Genomic DNA, 19,222 nt, shown 5'->3' on the forward strand with positions numbered 1-19,222 from the left:
TCCAAAACCTGGAAGTAAAGCGCACATCTCTGTCTGAAATCACTGACACTGGCACCCCATGCCGCACCACTATCTCCCTAATATAGATGTCGGCCAACTTCTCGGCCGAGATGCTCTCCTGAATTGGAATAAAATGGGTTCTCTTAGTCAATCAATCCACGATGACCCATATAGAATCCACTCCTCGTGCGGTCCTGGGAAGCTTTGTGATAAAATCCATCATAATATCCTCCCACTTCCACAATGGGATTTCCAACGGTTGCATCTTTCCATGCGGTCTCTGATGTTCGGCCTTGACCTTCCTGCAGGTCAAGCACCGCTAGACGTACCAAGCCACATCCCGCTTCATGCAGGGCCACCAATAGTCCAGATGAAGATCCCTATACATCTTTGTCACCCCAGGATGAATGGAGAATCGGGATTTGTACGCCTCCTCCATCAAAATCTGGCGCACGCCCCCCAGGTATGGCACCCATACTCTGCGGTGTAATGTCAATAATCCCATGTTGTCATAGTCGAAGGAGGAAACCTGACCCCATATGCGCTCACTCTTCCGATATTTCTCCTTCAGGGTCTCCTGTTGGGCCTCCCGAATCCGCTCCAAAAGCAGAGTCACCACTATCATCCTCATGCAAATATCCCAGATCGGTGCCGCCTTACGACTAAGCGCATCGGCCACGACATTGGCCTTCCCCCGGTGGTAAAGGATCTCGCAATCATAATCCTTCACCACATCAAGCCACCGATGCTTCCTCATGTTCAAATTCGGCTGATCCATAAGGTACCTCAAACTCTTGTGGTCCGTGTAAATGGTACACCGAACCCCGTAGAGGTAATGTCTCAAAATCTTGAGGGCGAAGACCACCGCCCCTAACTCTAAATCATGCGTCGGGTAGTTCACCTCATGAGGCTTCAGCTACCTCGAAGCGTAGGCTATGACGTGCCCTCTCTGCATCAGCACCGCGCCCAGTCCTGAAATGGACACGTCACCATATGCCACAAAATCCTCTACGCCCTCTGGCAGGGCTAAGATTGGCGCCTCGCACAACCTTTATCTCAGATCCTTGAACGCTGCCTGCTGCTCAGGCCCCCATCGAAAAACTACGGCTTTCTTAGTCAACTGTGTAAGGGGTACGACTATCTTGGAAAAGTCCTGAATGAATCTCCGATAGTATCCCGCTAAACCCAGGAAACTTCGAATCTCGGATGCAGACTTCGGAACCTCCCATCTCATCACGGCCTCTATCTTGGCTGGGTCGACCAAGATACCATTCTGGTTGACAAGGTGCCCAAGTAATTGCACCCTGTGCAACCAGAACTTGCACTTGGAGAACTTAGCATACAAGCTCTCCCTCCTCAGAGTCTACAAAACCTCCCTCAGATGCTCCTCGTGTTCCTCCTGCGTCTTGGAATAAACCAAGATATCATCAATGAAAACTATCACACATCGATCCAGCATCGGTCTGCATACGCGGTTCATGAGGTCCATGAACGCGGCAGGAGCATTGGTGAGCCCGAACGGCATCACCACGAACTCATAATGGCCATAACGCATCCAAAACACGGTCTTCTGCACATCCTCCTCTCTGACCCTCATCTGATGATAACCTAAACACAAATCGATCTTTGAGAACCAAGATGCTCCCTCCAACTGATCAAAGAGGTCATCAATCCTCGGGAGCGGGTAACGGTTCTTCACCGCTACCTTATTCAACTCTCGATAATCTATACACATCCGATGCGACCCATCCTTCTTTTTCTCAAACAGGATCGGGGCTCCCCATGGTGAACTGCTCGGTCTAATGAATCCCTTGTCTAATAGCTCCAGTATCTGTGTAGACAACTCCTGCATCTCAGGAGGAGCCAACCGATACGGTGCCTTGGCTATCGGAGCCGCACCAGGAACTAGGTCAGTCCTGAATTCTACTTAACGCTCCGGGGGTATTCCAGGAAGCTCCACCAGGAACACATCAGCGTAGTCTCGCACCACTGGAACTTCGTCCACCGTCGCCTTACCTGCCTCCCGGGTTTCCACAACATACGCGACATATACCGCGCAACCCTGCTGAAGGTAGCGCCTACCTCTCGCTGCTGAACACACTGTGGGTCCATGTTGTGGCCTCTTGCCATAGATCACCAACTCTCCCCCACTTGGGGTCCTAACTCGCACTAGCTGCTGTGCACAATCTATCACCTCCCCATTAAGGCTCAACCAATCCATGCCTATAATCACCTTGTTCCCACGCAACGGAATGGGAACAAAATCCACCAAGTAGCACTCTTCGAATATCCTTAGAACGCAATCTCTAAACACCGCTGACCCACGCACCGATCGATCATCGGCGATCTCCACTTCTAAAGGGCACTCCAACGTGTATGAAGACTCAGAAAACTTCTTGCTAAGTGCAAGAGAAACAAACGATCGGGTGGCACCTGAGTCAAACAACACCTGAACAGGGATACCGTTCACATGGAACGATCCTAAAGCATATACATAGAGCACATATCAATAATATAACAGCATGAAAATGAAATAGAGGGAAAGAATCATACTCGTCACCACATCGGGTACGGCGTGTGCCTCCTCGGTAGTCAACTGAAACGCCCGACTCCCCACCACTGGGGCCTCTGCCTTGCCCTGTCGGCCATCCGTGATCTGCAGGGTCGCTGGAGTTGGCGCCGATACTGTTGTCAACTGGGGACAACTAGCCCTCTTGTGGCCCCTCTGGTTGCATTGGAAACATAGCAACTCGGATGTCTGTACCAAAGGTGCAGGGGCGGTACAATCCCTGCTAAAGTACCCAGACTTGCCGCACTTATAGCAGCCTGACGATCCCAACCTTGCACGCTCCCTCGTGCGCCTTGCCGCATTTCCTGCAGCGGCCCTGCCCCTGTTGGCCTTTCGGCCCCGCATCTGGTCCCTTGGGCTTCTTCCCTGAAGCCCCCATAACATGACCCTCTTCCGCCTTCCTCTTCCGAATGTGCTCCAGATCTATCTCCCTCTCCCTTCCCCTGGTAATCATGGAGTCCAGGGTAGGACAATCTGAAAAACTAACATGCTCCCGGATATCAGCTCGTAACATATCATGATAGCGGTTCCTCCTCATATCCTCATCTCCCGCATACTGGGGCACCAACAACGCCCTCTCCTAGAACTTGGCAGTGATCTCCGCCACAGTCTCCGTCGTCTGCCTCATATCTAAAAACTCCCTGGCTAGCTGCTGAAGCTCGACAACTGGTGCAAACTCTGCCCTGAACCTGGTCATGAAGTCCGACCAGGTCATAGCCTCGACAACCGAGGCTCACAACGAGTCACCAACGGACTCCCACCAATCCCTAGCTCGATCCCTCAGACATCCTGCTGCAAATCTTACATTTGACCCCTCAGGGCAGAAGCTAGTCAACTGTGCAGACTCAATGTCTGCAATCCATCACCTGGCAGCTATGGGGTCCTTTGCCCCGTGGAAATGCAGCGCACCACTTCCCCTGAAGTCCTTGAAGGAAAGTGTGCGAGATCCCGACTGGCCAGATGCCATGTCGCTCCTGAACGCCCAAAGGCGATCCTCCATCAGCTCAACTATCCCTTCCTTAATCAACCCGAAGATGATGTGGGTTGACTTAAGGATGCCCCTGGTGATCTCTGATGTGATGAAATCGTGTAGCCTCTCATCCACCGGCTCAGAACCTGATCCCAAACCCGATCCCTCCCCTGAACTACCAACTGCTGGTCTAGGGCGTAATACCACCATTCTGAAACACAACACAATAAACGTCAGGAACACTGATATATCTCCAGGGATCACTACTACCACAAGTTTCCTGATCTCGTCTCAGCTTTCCTTGATTCGAGTATGGATCCTCTACTTCCAGTAGTACGGGCCCATACTACCTTCCACATCTATCCGTACTTTCCTCAAGTACTGCCTTGACTCCACCAAGTCACTATCACTGCTAATAATTTCTGCTACTCCCATCCTAGGCTTGCCCTAGGGAGTTCTCTGAGTATACCTAATCCAGTCCTCAGATGTTGAAACCCTCCTTATGATGCCAATTAGCCATCACCTGAATACATGTTGTTCTACTGAAACAGATAAACATACATAAACTTGTATGGCTACATTGGGGAATACTTACTTTAGCTCGGCCGGTCGCGCACATCACACACTTTGTTCCTTCTTAATATTTTTTACTTAACCTTTTAGAAAACATTTTTCTTTTTCAAAATCTTGTAATCTCTTGATTTGAGTTCAGATACCCTTGAAGGTGTGACCGAATCCATCAAACCAGGGCTCTAATACCAACTTGTAACACCCCAAAAATTATGGACCAAAAATTTCATTTTTAATTAAGTGTTTTGCAAAAACGTTAGTAACAAAATATCATTCAACCATATAATCAAATAATTTAATAAAACATGTCCCGCATTTGTAAACCAGAACGTAAATCGTAATAATAATCAGAGTACAAATCCCATAATTTCTCATAGTGCGGAAAAACAAGAACGGGTGTCTGATATGCCGCTACAGCGCCAGCTCCTTCCCCTTGGCTGAAGAGGTACCTGAAACAACAACTAAAAATCGTAAGCACAAAGCTTAGTGAGTTCCCCCAACGTAGCGCATACCAAATAACCATATAACATATAATTATTGTCAGGCATATCTGGGTGCCCGACCTACCCCTTCGGTCCTCTCGACCGGATAATGACTAGCATATCTGGATGTTGGTCTCCCCTTCGCTCCTTTCGATCGGATACTGACTAGCATATCTGGGTGTTGGTCTACCCTTTGGTCCTTTCGACCGGATACTGACTAGCATATCTCGGTGTTGATCTCCCCTTCGGTCCTTTCGATCATATACTGACTAGCATATCTAGGTGCTGGTCTCCCCTTCGGTCCTTTCGATCGGATACTAACTAGCATATCTGGGTGATGGTCTCCCCTTCGGTCCTTTCGACTGAATACTAACTAGCATATCTGGGTGCTGGTCTCCCAATCGGTCCTTTCGATCGGATACCTGGGCACTATCTCCCCTACTATCGTTAGCACATAGCATCATATCGTACAAACACATAAACATAACATAGGTAGTGGCAATCCTAGATGAATATCATAGAGATAATCATCTAATCATACAATTCCTACTAGTGGGCCGGCATTGTGGCCTTAGACCCACCGCTATTGGAAGGTAACTCACCTCGAAGTAGCTACTGAAAGTCTGCTTGCTGAGCGTCTGGCTGCTGAACCGGAACTCCAGGCTACAATTTCCATAAAAACTAAGTCAGATACTGATAAGTAATCTTAGGGTAAAATGACTATTTTACCCCCCGGTCAAAGTCAACATCCTGGTCAAAGTCAACTTCCTGGTTGACCGGACTCGTCGAGTTGGCTAGCCAACTCGCCGAGTCCTTTCCATCTGTTCTGGTTCTACACCCGTTTCTACTCGTCGAGCTTAGCGAATACTTGACACGTTCTTCCTCGATGCATACATACTAAGTCCAAATTCATCTGACTCGCCGAGTTGAAGAACAACTCATCGAGTCTAAGGCAATCTTCATCGGACTCGCCGAGTCCACGGCTATCTTCATAGGATTCGCCGAGTCCATCGTTCTACTCGCCAAGTACATTCAGTCCTTTTCCATACAGTCCTGATTTGAGCCATGCAGCGGCTCCAAACCACAGATCCAGGCTTCCAGGGCATGCTTATCACGTAAAGTTGCAAACTTTACGTGTATGCATAGCTTTAGAGGCTTTAAATGCCCAAACCAAGCTCTTAATGGGTTCTAAGCTAAAGAGGGACCTTAATCACTAATATGACCGAAGCTTAACACTTCAAGAAGGTAATGAGAGTCCGGATCCGAAGTATAACCCAACCATAAGGTTTCTCTTCAAGGATTTGGGGTTTTAGGGTTTAAAAGCAACAATTTAGGTACAAACAAGATCTAATAGATAAATAACGAAGATGGAAACTTTTTTACCCGAATGGATGACCACAAATGAATTTGTTCTGGATCTAAGTCCCCTTCCTTGACCTCTTCAACTTCTCCCCTCTTCCACTTGCTCCAAAGTGCACCAAAAGTCCCTTCACAAGGCAACAAATCACTCAAACTCACCAATGGAGGCTACGGTTCCAATAAGGATTGCTCTGAGGGTGATGGGGGTTGAGATGGGGCTGAAAGGGTTCTTAATTAGGGTGCAAACCTTAAGGATTAGGGTCCCCTCCTGATTGGCCTACTCGCCGAGTCCAGGCGTGGACTCGCCTAGCAGATCACTTAAAGCCCGCATCCACTCGACATCTACTCGGCGAGTTAGGGCTACAACTCGCCGAGTAGCTTTTCCTAAAAGAACATTTAATTAAAATAAATACGTACCAGGAACGGTACGTTACATAAAACACTAAAAAAAACAAGAGAAATTCCAAGAATCGTTTAATATCCTGCTAATTCGATTGATACCAAATCTTGCACTGATACCAATTGTAAAACCCGATCATAAGTATCAATCGAAGTCACTAGAATTGGTGTGAAATCCAATTCAATGATTAATGCAAAACCGTTATATCGAATTAAAGAACACAATTAACGAATCTTCAATGCACACTATATTGAATAATAGTCTTGTACATAAGATTCTCAATTACTCTCGGTTCTCTCTTTTTCTCTAAACTCGATCTCTGCTTGTTAGTATATCCAACCACTTTACATGGCTAAAACAATAATATATATATATATATATATATATATATATATATATATATATATATATACACACACACACATATAGGGGATAGGGAATATACATTACAACCCCACCTAAGCTTAGGTACTAATCCTCTAAAATATGTCGATTTAGCATGCTAAATATGTTCGGTTTGGTTTCACTTGGTAAATATATCATCCTCCATAACATTTCTTTCTTTCATTATTGTTTTACCATCTTTGTTTTCTTTCCTCAATTATCGTTAATTACTTCACCCAAGTGAACATTACTAAACCCTAAACCTAAACCCTAAACCCTAAATTTAAACCCTAAACCCTAAACCCTAAATCTAATCCCTAAACCTTAAACCCTAAACCTTAACCCTAAACCCAAACCCAAACCCTAAACCCTAAACTTAAATCCTAAATTTAAACCATAAACCCTAAATCTAAACCCTAAAACCTAAACCCTAAACCTAAACCCTAAACCTAAACCCTAAACCATAAACCCTATTGTGTCGATCTTGAATTTACATCTTGAAATGTTAACCGTGAATCCATTAACCGTAATCTTTATATAGTAAAACAATGTATTTTCAAGAGGTTAGTACCTAAGTTTAGGTGGGGCTGTAATGTATATTTCCTTTTCCCATATATATATATATATATATATATATATATATATATATATATATATATATATATATATATAAAGTCCTTTTATTCCGGTCGTCTACATCCTTTTTGTACATTTCCCATGACGCCACGTAACCCTACAATGGAACGACGCAAGGCATTTCTTCAAAACGGTGTATCTAATGGACACGACCTCTTATATTCTTCTTGATGATGATGGGTATATATATCCTGTTATCTCCATTCAGGAACCATCCTTTTCAATTGCTTTTCAGTTTGTCATACGTCTTCTCTGTTTTTTGATTGTCAAGTAAGAATTAACTCCATTATTTATCTTTAGTTTCCGTTGCCATTCTTTTGAAACCCTAGCTTTGCTGGGTTTTTGATTTGTTTGAAAATTATTTAAATTTCAAATATTGTGGCGATATGGTTATAAAATGTGGTCTATCTCCTTTAGATCGTAAACTAGGGGAGGATGTTTTTTATTTCTTCATTTTGGCCATTTACATTTTTCTTGGGCTGTTAATAGAACCTGCATCAACATTCTGTATTTCTTTTTTTAAAGTTGAGCTTTTTACTTTCAAGAACAACTATTTTGTTGCAAAAGGTTAATCTTTAATTTTACATCCTCCATTCTTCGATTATATATTTTTTGCATTATATAAATTATTATAAGGAAGTTCATATTAATCAATGAACCTTTTGGTGAATTTTGAAATATTTTGTAACGTCTTCGATCAAGAAAAGATTAGCAATACTATTAGTACATAAAGATTGTTGAGATGGCTCGTATTCAAAGAAAATCAATGAAGCAAACACTTGAGATTTTTTAATGTTCTTTTCAAAATGTCTCTTCATGTGATTTTCTAGATATTTAGTAAATATTGACACCGTTCATTGATCTGATTACGGATTTACGATTTTGTAACATGAAATTTGTTAAAATTTTCTAAATAAAATTTTGTGATCAAGTAAAGAAAAGGTTTTTTCATTAAATATGGTATTTTAAGTTTGTGTTGCTAAGTACATCTTCATAATTTGATAGTATTTTTATGGAAATATTTTTTTCTTCACTAGACCTTCTAATAAATTATATCAAGACAAACATGTTTTTAAGTAATGAAACAATATGGATGCATCTTTGTTAAGGAAAGTTCGATGAATAATTGATTAAATTCCATGAAAAAAGAACATTAAAGGTTGCTAATATAGAAGTTAATCACACTATGATTCCCTACATAAATAGGACCTCTTTTTGGATGCATATATCCTTTTTAACAAAAGGCCTTAAATAAATTTATTTTTCGAAATCATAATTGTTGGCTTGTTAGAAAGCTAACGTGTGACCTTAATATGAAGTAATTATGTAGTCATCTTGTGATGGAAACAGGAGAGGATATGCTAATTAAGTGGTTATGTAGCTTGAAGGGTGAAGGATTTTGCTGGCACATTTAATCATGTAGGTTTATTTTAATCTCTACCACCATATTGCGTTTTGTTTATGGCAGTTTGAAGCTTGGCCAATTCCATTTTGATTCAAAACAAGCACAATTAATCAATTTTTTTTTGCTTTTTTTTTTGCTTTACTTGGTTTTCTAGATTATAGTCAACAGGTTTACTATATAGTACTAAAAGAAGATGTAAGAAAATCCAATTATGAATTGGAAACTTCATTATCGAAATGGCTTCCATAAAGGTGGTTGACAAGATGCTTCTAGTAAGGCCTAACCCAAAACCCAACCGAAATCCTCATTAAGCCCACCAAAATCATATGGTGTTTTCGGTCCTGTACCGAGAACTCTAAAAGTCATCAAAAGTAAACTATAAATCATAAATCATGTCCTAACACCTATCAAACTCGTTCAGCTAACGACCCTCCAGCAATCAAGGAAGCGGTGGGTGAGAGTGGACATCCATTCCACCACCATTTTATAGGTAATTTCATATATCCTCCTTATAGATCGGCTTTGTGAATGAGGCATACTAACGGTTCGACTAACTTAGTCTTATACATATAGCAATATTAGACTTTTAATGTTATATATATTATAAGGTTGTATTTTAAACTTTTCAAAATACCAAGGTTTATAATAAATTTCAAGAAATTAAAATAACTTAAATTTAAGACAAACCAAATATTATTTGAGATTAATTATTAAGATCCAATAATATCCAAATTAATTATTAAAAATTTTAAAAATCAATCATATTAATCACAAAACAATTGATCAAGTCAAATATTAATCTTCTAACATCTAGATTTTTAAATCATCATCATAGATACACCATAATCGGATTTGGGGATAAAATATATCAAATATTTATCATATTAAAGTTGTCAAGCCAGATTGGCTCCAGATTTTCGGATCTTACTAAGCTCACGTCGTGAGCCCATATGCTCATGTTATGAGTTGCGACTAAACCAAAACAAGGTTTCTTTTTCTATTCATCAATGTAAAAATACATGAAAGAAAGTCCTAAGCTCTGATACCAATGATGGGGAATCTAGGTTACAACTATAATGCCTTAAGCGGCAAAACAATCAAAACAATTCAATTGATTAGCGCACATGCAACCTAGTGTGATCTATGTCTTTCATATATTAGCTACATACTATGAATACTAGAATACAAAACTTTCCTATGAATAAAATAATTCATAAGACAAGAAAACTAACCTTTAGATTGTTATTGTAAACAATCTTGAATCCTTGTTCTTCAAAAACTTTGGTAGCTAGCACCACAAGCATCATGCCTCTGATGGTTCATACCCAAGACTAGCAACTAAGAATTATGGAGAAAGAGAATGAGAATTTCAGGAAGAACTCTTCTAAGGTTAGGAGTCCTGAATTTGTGAAGGTTAAGGCTCTTTATATAGGTGAGATAGCTTAGAGCCAAAGCTAAGGTTTAAGGAGGAAAACCTAATCCCTTCGCTTGGTGACTAAGTAGCCCATAAGCCTCCATCCAAGAGCCTTTGGACAAAAATTTGAAGTCCTTCATAGAAGTTTTCATCCAACCTTTTACAAGGAGGTTCTAAAGCCTTTTCCTCAACTATCTATAACTATCCAAACTGACCGTGCACGATAGATTAATCCAATTAATCCCAAATTAAATTCTAATTAATTTCTAATCAATTATTAATCAAATTTCATAATTTCTAATTAATATATTATTCTCATAATATATTACTAAATTATATATTCCAATTTAGTAATCAAATAACAAATCATTCTCTCTCTCTCTCTCTCTATATATATATATATATATATATATATATATATATATATATATATATATATCTTTTCTCTCTCTCTCTCTCGATCAATCGATCGAAAAATAACCGTGTCTAATTGCTAGTTTTGAGGGCAACCCGGAGTATTGTGCTACTATCAATTCAAGTTTATAATTATGGGCTTAGACACGTAATCCAACAGCTGATGGAGAATCTAGCTTACAACCATAAAGCGTTAAGCGGAAAAACAATCAAAACAATTCAATTGATTAGGGCACGTGCAACCTAGTGTGATTTATGTTTTTCATATATTAGCAACATATTATGAACACTAGTATGCAAAACTTTCTTATGAATAAACTAATTCATAAGACAAGAAAACTAATCTTTAGATTATTTTTGTAAACAATCTTGAATCCTTTTTCTTCAAAAACTTTGGTAGCTAGCACCACAAGCGTCATGCCTCTTATGGTTCGCACCCAAGACTAGCAACTAAAAATTATAGAGAAGGAGAAGGAGAATTTTGGCCAGAACTCTTCTAGGGTTAGGAGTCCCAAATTGGTAAAGGCTAAGGCATGTTATATACGTGAGTTAGTTTTGAGCCAAAGCTAGGGTTTAAGGAGGAAACCCTAATCCTTCCGTTTGATGACCAAGCAGCCCATAAGCCTCCATCCAAGAGCCTTTGCACAAAAATTTTAGGTCCTTCATACAAGTTTTCATCGAACCTCTTACAAGGAAGTTTTAGAGCCTTTTCCTCCGCTATCAATAAATTTCCAAACAGCCCCTGCACTATAGATTAATCCAATTAACCCCAACATTAATTCTAATTAATCTTTGATTAATTATTCATCAAATATCATTATTTATAATTAATATATTGCTTTCATAATATATTAATAAATTATATATTCCAATTTATTAATCAAATAATAAATCATTCTCTCTCGCCAAAATAATCAATTCCAATTGGAAGCTTTGAGGGCAAACCAAAAGGACTATGTACTATCAATTAAAGCTTATACCAATTAGAGTTACAAGCTTAGACACCTAATACAACAGTCTCTCACTTGGATAAGTCTGTAACTATATCTACCAATATAACCTTCCAAATTGATTAGCAAATTACAACTACCAAAAGCAGTTGTTGAACTTTAACCCACTCAGTAACATGTCCTAAGATAAGTGATCATATAATCCTCCGTTCCCTAACATATTATTCAGACATGAGACATGGAATAGAATCAATCACATTTTCCAATACTTTGTTTCATGATTTCCGATTTGTAATGCCATATAAATTCAAATTGAACACATCAATTAATTAAGTCTTGACCAGGCCCGACATTATAAGTAAACACCAAATCACTGAGGGGCCCAAAGAAATCGCTTTTCCCATTAAGGCAAAAGGAAGAACTAAATTTTGACTTATATGCTTGCACTATTTACTCATCAAATCATGCACAACAATACATTTTATAACACCAAGCTACTGATGCGTTTACATATCATCAATGCACAACTAATTTGTAAACTACAGCTCATATATCTCCGTTTAAATATTATAATATGTTATCGTCTCCGAATTACTCCTGATAAATTCCATGAAGTAATTCTCTAAGCGTGGGTTAATCCAATACTTAAATCTCCATTTGAAAGTACTCATGAATATTGCAAGAACACCATTGCCATGTCTAAAACTCTTTAGACAATCTACAATCCAATTTATGATAGTCTTGTTTCACCACTTACTTCAAAAAGTATGATCAACTGTGGATGTTTGAATAATCTAATTATTTGGGAAGTTACATGCAAAATGAAATACGAAATAAACAACAGACAAAAGGTAGTAATCCAACTCATAAATAAATCTCTATTATTTAATCACCAAAAGTCAATTACATTTATTTTATTACAAGTTTCAATATAACTATCTAACTACTAAAACAAATATCATCTTTCAGACCAATGCTCTTAGCATGTTGAAAGTGCTTGACCCTAATTGTTAGAACAAAGTTCTATCAGGATCGTATGATTCTAAGCAAAATATTAATAAGAGCGTAAATAAGAACACAAGTATTGCAATGAAGATGTCGAATGATTAATGAAAAATACCCCAGAAGAGCTCGATTAAGAACTTCAATCTGTAGAGGTAAAAAATTAGGGTTACAAGAATCAACGTGAAAGACTAATCTCTTATATACGCATACATGCATGCATATATTTATAACAAAACCCTAACAACTTATCTAGATAAAGGAAACTATTCTAGATAACTACGGATGGATAAGCCCAATCGGATTACAAAACAAATAACCCAAGACGCAACACTAAAATATTCAACAATCTCCCCCTTTGCGTCTTTGGAGCAGAAACTCTATTCTCTTCTCACACCAGTGGGCTTCTTCACCATTTCAAAAATCCTCGGTATAATGGCCAGAACATGTTGTTTAAATGTTATATACCACCGAAGCATATCTGTAAAATTCTTCTTGTCTGATGCTGAGTTTTGCTTGCATCGATGAATGATGTTGATAATATGCTCCAAACAATCTGTTGAAAACAGATGCTTGTGAACCAATGCAAACAGAAACTTAAGTCTGTCACCCTTAGTGAACATGACAGTCAAGTTAGTTGAATCAATCTGCCCCAACTTCATTTTATTTACATCACCGGGCTTAGATGTTGGCTTGACTGTCGGCTTCTTATTCATCACCCTTGTTATCTCCTGATCCATTGTGGCAAGCTCATGGATATAGGAGGCCAAAATCCTTTTAAGATGTTTCAAAATTGGCTCATACTCTCGTTGATTTGAGAGCAGAATGTTGTATAGCAAGATCCAATCATGAGGATTAAGATTGGGAAGATCTGCCAGAGAGATGAAATATTCCGTGTTTGCAGTACCACGGTTAATCTTGAAATGTACATTCATAAATCTCCTAGCAAGTGATGATATCAGTACCTTGACTCTTGTAATCTTCTGTGCACTCCAAGTCAAGTACTGCGGTTGACCGTTCTTCAAGTAAAAATCAACTAGCTCCCTGTCAACCTTCAAATTGGGAAAAGGAACCTCAGCAGTGACCTCAAAGCAATGATAAGTAAATGCTCTTTTAGTGATTGGCATGTCAAACTGCGAGTCCTTTGAGTTTTCCCATTCAAAAGAAGCAACCAGTTCCAACCAATACATGGAAGGAAACTCAATCGCTTGGGTGATAAGAGTATCTTTGTCCCACTCGGGAAACAGAGTCTTTTTACACTGTAAGATCTCCTCTGCTTCTTTAGTCATTTTCTCCTTCTCTTCAGCCTCTTTTGCCACCTTCATAGTCTCATCAAGCTCTTTGTCTCGTTTCTTTCGCTTGAGAGCTTCGACAATAGTCTCTTCAGGATCAGAGTCACTATCATCTAGAATTGTCTTTCCAGAAACCGAAGCTACATTAACCTTCGGTTTTGTTTTGACTTTACTCTCCTCTCCCCCTTGTGTCGGAAGAAAGACTTTCTCCGAGACACCTTTCATTTCACTAAGAAGAGAAATGGCAGGAAGAAGTTTAGTTTGGAGATGCTTCCGAATAGTTAAAGTCAGAATCGGATCATGGGCTTCGAGAAGAGCAGTCAACATATTCTTCACATCACCAGCACAACTTTGAAAAACAGCCCTTTGAGTCTTGAGCATAGAGATCTCTTTTTCATTCTGGGCCAGTTGTACTTTCTGTAAATACATAGTTGCCTGGTGTTTTATCAAGTCTTCCTTCAATGTGCTTTCTGCAGTTAAAGTAGCAAAACGAGAATCCAAGGATTGAAGAAATGATGTGGATTCTGTTTTGAGATCAGCACGAAGGGCATCAAACTTAGTAGTTTCTTCTTGAAGAGTGTGAGAAAAGGAGTCAACAGAAGCTTGGTATTTTGTTTCATTAGTATCAGCATGAGCTTTGAGTGAAGCAAGGAAAATCTGAGTTGTATGAACAACCTCAGTGACCTTCTCTGTGGCCTGGGAACATGAAGTTGTGGACTTGTTAACTGCAGTAGTAGATTGGTCAATGGCTTCAGTATATTGTTGAACAGCCGTTTCCACAAAAGCTTTCATGACAACCCCAATATAAGCTTTGTTGTCTGCAAGCAGTCGGTCAACCTTGTCATTTATGACTTGAAGCTGTTGATTATTGGCAGGAGCATCAGCATCTGTATCAGTTGGAAGCCAGTAAGGACTAAAGTATAATGAATCATACTCTTCGTCATCTCCTCCCAAAGTGGCACCAGAGTTAGAAGATGGGGTGGGAGATGGTGGTTTAGAAACAGGTGGATCAACCACAGGAGTAGCCCCTGTATCAGATACATTGACTTCTACTGGGATCTGGGGAATGGTGGTGGTGATGGATTCTGTTGCAAGAGGAGTTGAGATAGGTGTAGTGGAGACAGGAACAGAGGTATAGGTAGTTGAAGTTGGTAGAGAAGAAGTTTCAACCGGAAGGGTTAGTATATCTGTGGGAACAGAAAGTGGAGCTTTCTGTTTTGGTGATTGGGTTGGAGTGGAAATTTTTGTGGGTTGAGGAGATGGAGGTGGGGTTTGAGATCTTGGTGGTGTAGGCTCTCTGGTGAACACTGGAGGATTCTCAGTTTCTGCTTCTTGATCTTCAAGGGTTTCAGGTTCAGGAGACAAATTTCTCTTGGGCCTTTTAGCCATCTTCTTAATCTTCTTCGGCTTTGTTTGAGAAGAAGCTTCCTCACCAGCCTTTCGCTTAGAAATTTTCGGCTTTTTCTCCTTTGCTTCTTCTTTCTCTGTTTTCACCACCCGCTTGCCTCTGGGAGCAGGTTGTTCCAAAGCATCTAGTGCAGCTTGCTGTTCTGCAGACAAGACCCTCGGACCAACTGGAGACAATTTTCGGTAATCGTCCATCACTGTGCTTTGTGTTGTGACACACTTGTACATCGATTCAAGAATTGATCCATAATGAGGAAACTTACATGGATCAGATAGAATAATCTTCGTGGTGTGATATGTAGCAATAGAGGCAAGAAGTGCGTCTTTCATAACCAGAATCTCCAAAGAATCCATAGCTTTCCTTGTAATCACAGTCCAGAATCGGCCACATGAAATTTCTGAGTGACGGGTTGTGGTATTCAAACTCTGCACCACTTGGGACCAGATTATTGTGCCATAATCCAGATTGATCCCGTTATATAGACCATAAAGCATGGTGAGAAAGCCTTTGCTTGTGGTATCAGAACCACCACTTCTTTCCGCCAAACCCTTGATGAGCAGGGTCAGCAACCCATTCCACTGTGATGGTAAGCAGGACTTCTTGACCTTTGCCACTGTTGTAAGGATGTCGGTGTACCCCATTTCGTACAGCATTGTGAAGATTTGGGTTATAGTGATGAAGTCTGGAGAGATGATGGAGGAATCAACTACAAGCCCTAAAAGGGAACAAAACTTCGTCTTTGAAATCGAGGATTTCTTATCGTGAATACTGAAGTAGATGTGATCCTTATTCTTGTCATACGTCGTTGATGAGTACACTTGAGATAGTAGCGACATCGGAACTGCTTCGACTAGGGTTAGGGCCATTACCAGTGGGGAATACTTCAGTCACTCCACCACATGCAACATATATGAGTCATATGCAAATGGACTCAGTTCGATTATCAGATTTTGGTTGGGTCGTATTGTAAGCAAGGAGGATGTAGCAGTTTGATCATGCGCGGAGGATGAGGTCGCCATTGATGAACAAAGAAGAAGATGATCAGTTTAATCTTTATATGAGAGAGATAATCTGTGACTTGGTAAATGACAAAGAAAACGATCACCCCTATTTATACGGTTGCCTGGAGAGAGAAATCGTGATGATGAGGTTGCTAAAACGTCGCCTGAAAAAGCGCGATTTGACAGGGTGGTTAATCCTAGGAAAACGTAAGCACGCGTGGGTTTGAAACGGATCAAATTCATGCGCCCAAATCTTATCTTCAAACCGTTTGAAATTCCCTGTTACCTCATGTTTAGTTACAACGGATAACCAAAACTTATACCAATCAGTAATTAGAATGTTGGAAAATAGTAATTTACGTGCATAAGAGTGTGAAAGATAAAGAAATAAAACAAGTACGTATTGGGTGTGAGTGATGTCCTTTTAGAGAACAAAAAGCAAAGGATTCTGGGCAAGAATCACTTCCTTCAAAGTCAAGAGAGACATGAAGTGCTTGTGCGGTTTCCCGAAAATACGATCAACTGTTTGTCAATAAACAATAAAAGTCTTCTTTTGATCATATGCATTGGGTGGCTTTCCTCCAACTAAACATCAAGTTTTAACATAAAACCGATCGTTGGTAGAGGTACCTGTGAGACCGATGTGATCTATTGAACAGGTAGGAGGGATATATTATGTTTATGGCTTATAGGAAGCAGAAATCAAAAAAAATAAACTGGACCTCTTTGGGAAGAAATGTCTTAGCTATAGACGATTTCGTAAAAGATCACGCAAAAAAAAAAATTTCCTTAGGTAACCAGTTAAAGCTTGAGTATTTCACTCACCGTCAATTCATTATTGGTGTTGAATTTTGGGTTTCACTTAGAACGTGGTAATTGTATCTAGGATCATTAACATAGATTTTGTGTAAGCATAAACCTCAGTGGTAAAGACCGAGATTCTTAAGGGTTACATAAGTGAACCGAAGGTAGATGGAGAATATAAGTAGGTGGTTAAGGAACCGAATGTACCTTCTGCTAGATAAGCGTGATAGAGCAGAGAAACTCTTTACTCAAATGAGAAGAGTAAGGTAGCTCTAGACCGAGTGACTTAAAATAGCCTGATTTGGAAGAAACGATGGGTATCAATCGAATCATTAAGGCTTACTCGAGATCATAGAGGCTTTATGACAACATACAGCAGCATGCTTCTAGGGACACTTAACTAGTTTGTATAAAAGTTAAATCATACCTGCTTTGAGAATTTTCAACGGTTATTCTTGTGTTTTACCTATTAATAACAAAACAAACAAGCAACAAAAAGAAAAAAAAGAAAAAAATATTTTTGGATTTTTGGATATTTTCTGGAAAAAAAACAGAAAGATAAAATGTTTTTGGATTTTTGGATATTTTCTGAAAAAAATAAAATAAAAAAAACAAAAAAAATTTTAAAAAAATGTATATAACCGAAACCTTGTCTTATTAGTGAGAGCAGACATAGCGAAGCCGAGATTCACGGAAACGAGATATACAGAGCGGTCTGTTTATTTCGAAAAGACTGGAGCAGAGATAGACCGAGCGCTCTGTCTATCTCTGTCGTCCATATTTTAAGGAGAAAATTGAAGATTCGGTACCGACTCTCCTTCCATCATACCCAAGCCTTGTAAGATTTTATTGAAGGTTGTTTCTGGTAAGGCTTTAGTAAAGATGTCGGCCAGTTGATCAGCAAAACGAACAAAATGTACTTCTACGTTCCCGTCTTCTACGTGATCCTTGATGAAATGATACCTTAGTGCTATGTGCTTAGTTTTTGAATGTTGCACTGGATTATGACAAATCCTAATTGCACTGTCAGAGTCACAGTAGAGAGGGATCTTTTTCATACTCAGCCCATAATCTCTCAACTGACTTTGAATCCAAACACCCTGAGAGGTACAAGATGCGGCAGCGATGTATTCTGCTTCTGTTGTGGACAAGGAAACACAGGTTTGCTTCTTTGATTGCCAATTGACAAGTTTTCCGTCAAGGAATTGACGTCCTCCGGTAGTGCTTTTCCTGTCCAATCCACATCCTCCAAGATCAGCATCTGAAAAGGCTTGTATGAAGAATCCAGATCTTGCGGGATACCAGAGACAGAGAGTTGATGTCTTCTTCAGATATCGAAAAATATTCTTTACAGCAGTCATGTGGGGTTCTCTTGTATTTGCTTGAAACCTGGCACAATAACAGACAGAGAACATGATATCTAGTATACTAGTTGTTAGATACATAAGGGATCCTATCATTTATCGATAAAGAGTTATGTCTACAGCCGGTTTCTCCAGAGATGGGGTCAGCTTGGTACCGAATGCCATTGGAACCTTTACTTTTGAATCACCCTTCATTCCAAACTTAGTCAGCAGATTTTTGGTGTATGCTTCCTGGTTTATAAAGATGCCCTCTGGTCCCTGTCTAATATTCAAACCAAGGAAAAAGTTAATCGGACCCATTGTGCTCATTTCAAATTTAGTCTCCATCAACTTTCTGAATTCAGCGGTTAAGCTAGGATTCGTAGAGCCGAAGATGATATCATCGACATAAATCTGAACAATCATTAGATGTTCGCCTTCCTTCTTTCGAAAGAAGGTTGGGTCAACCGAACCTTGTTTAAACTTTGACATTTTTAGAAAGCGAGTAAGAGTTTCATACCAGGCTCTTGGTGCTTGCTTTAGCCCATAGACAGCTTTATCCAGTACGTAGCAATGATCCGGGTACCTTTCATTCACAAAATCGTGTGGTTGCTCAACATAGACAGTCTCTTCTAATTCTCCATTCAAGAGTGCACATTTGACATCCATTTGGAAAACTTCGAAGTTCTTGTGAGCAGCATATGCTAGGAAAATTCGAACAGACTCTAATCGTGCCACTGGAGCAAACGTTTCTTCATAATCAATCCCTTCTTCTTGACAGTAGCCTTTTACAACCAACTGAGCCTTGTTACGAATGAC

The sequence above is a fragment of the Lactuca saligna genome, chromosome 8 (assembly GCF_052625555.1).
Source record: "Lactuca saligna cultivar CGN05327 chromosome 8, ASM5262555v1, whole genome shotgun sequence".
Lineage (NCBI taxonomy): Eukaryota > Viridiplantae > Streptophyta > Magnoliopsida > Asterales > Asteraceae > Lactuca > Lactuca saligna.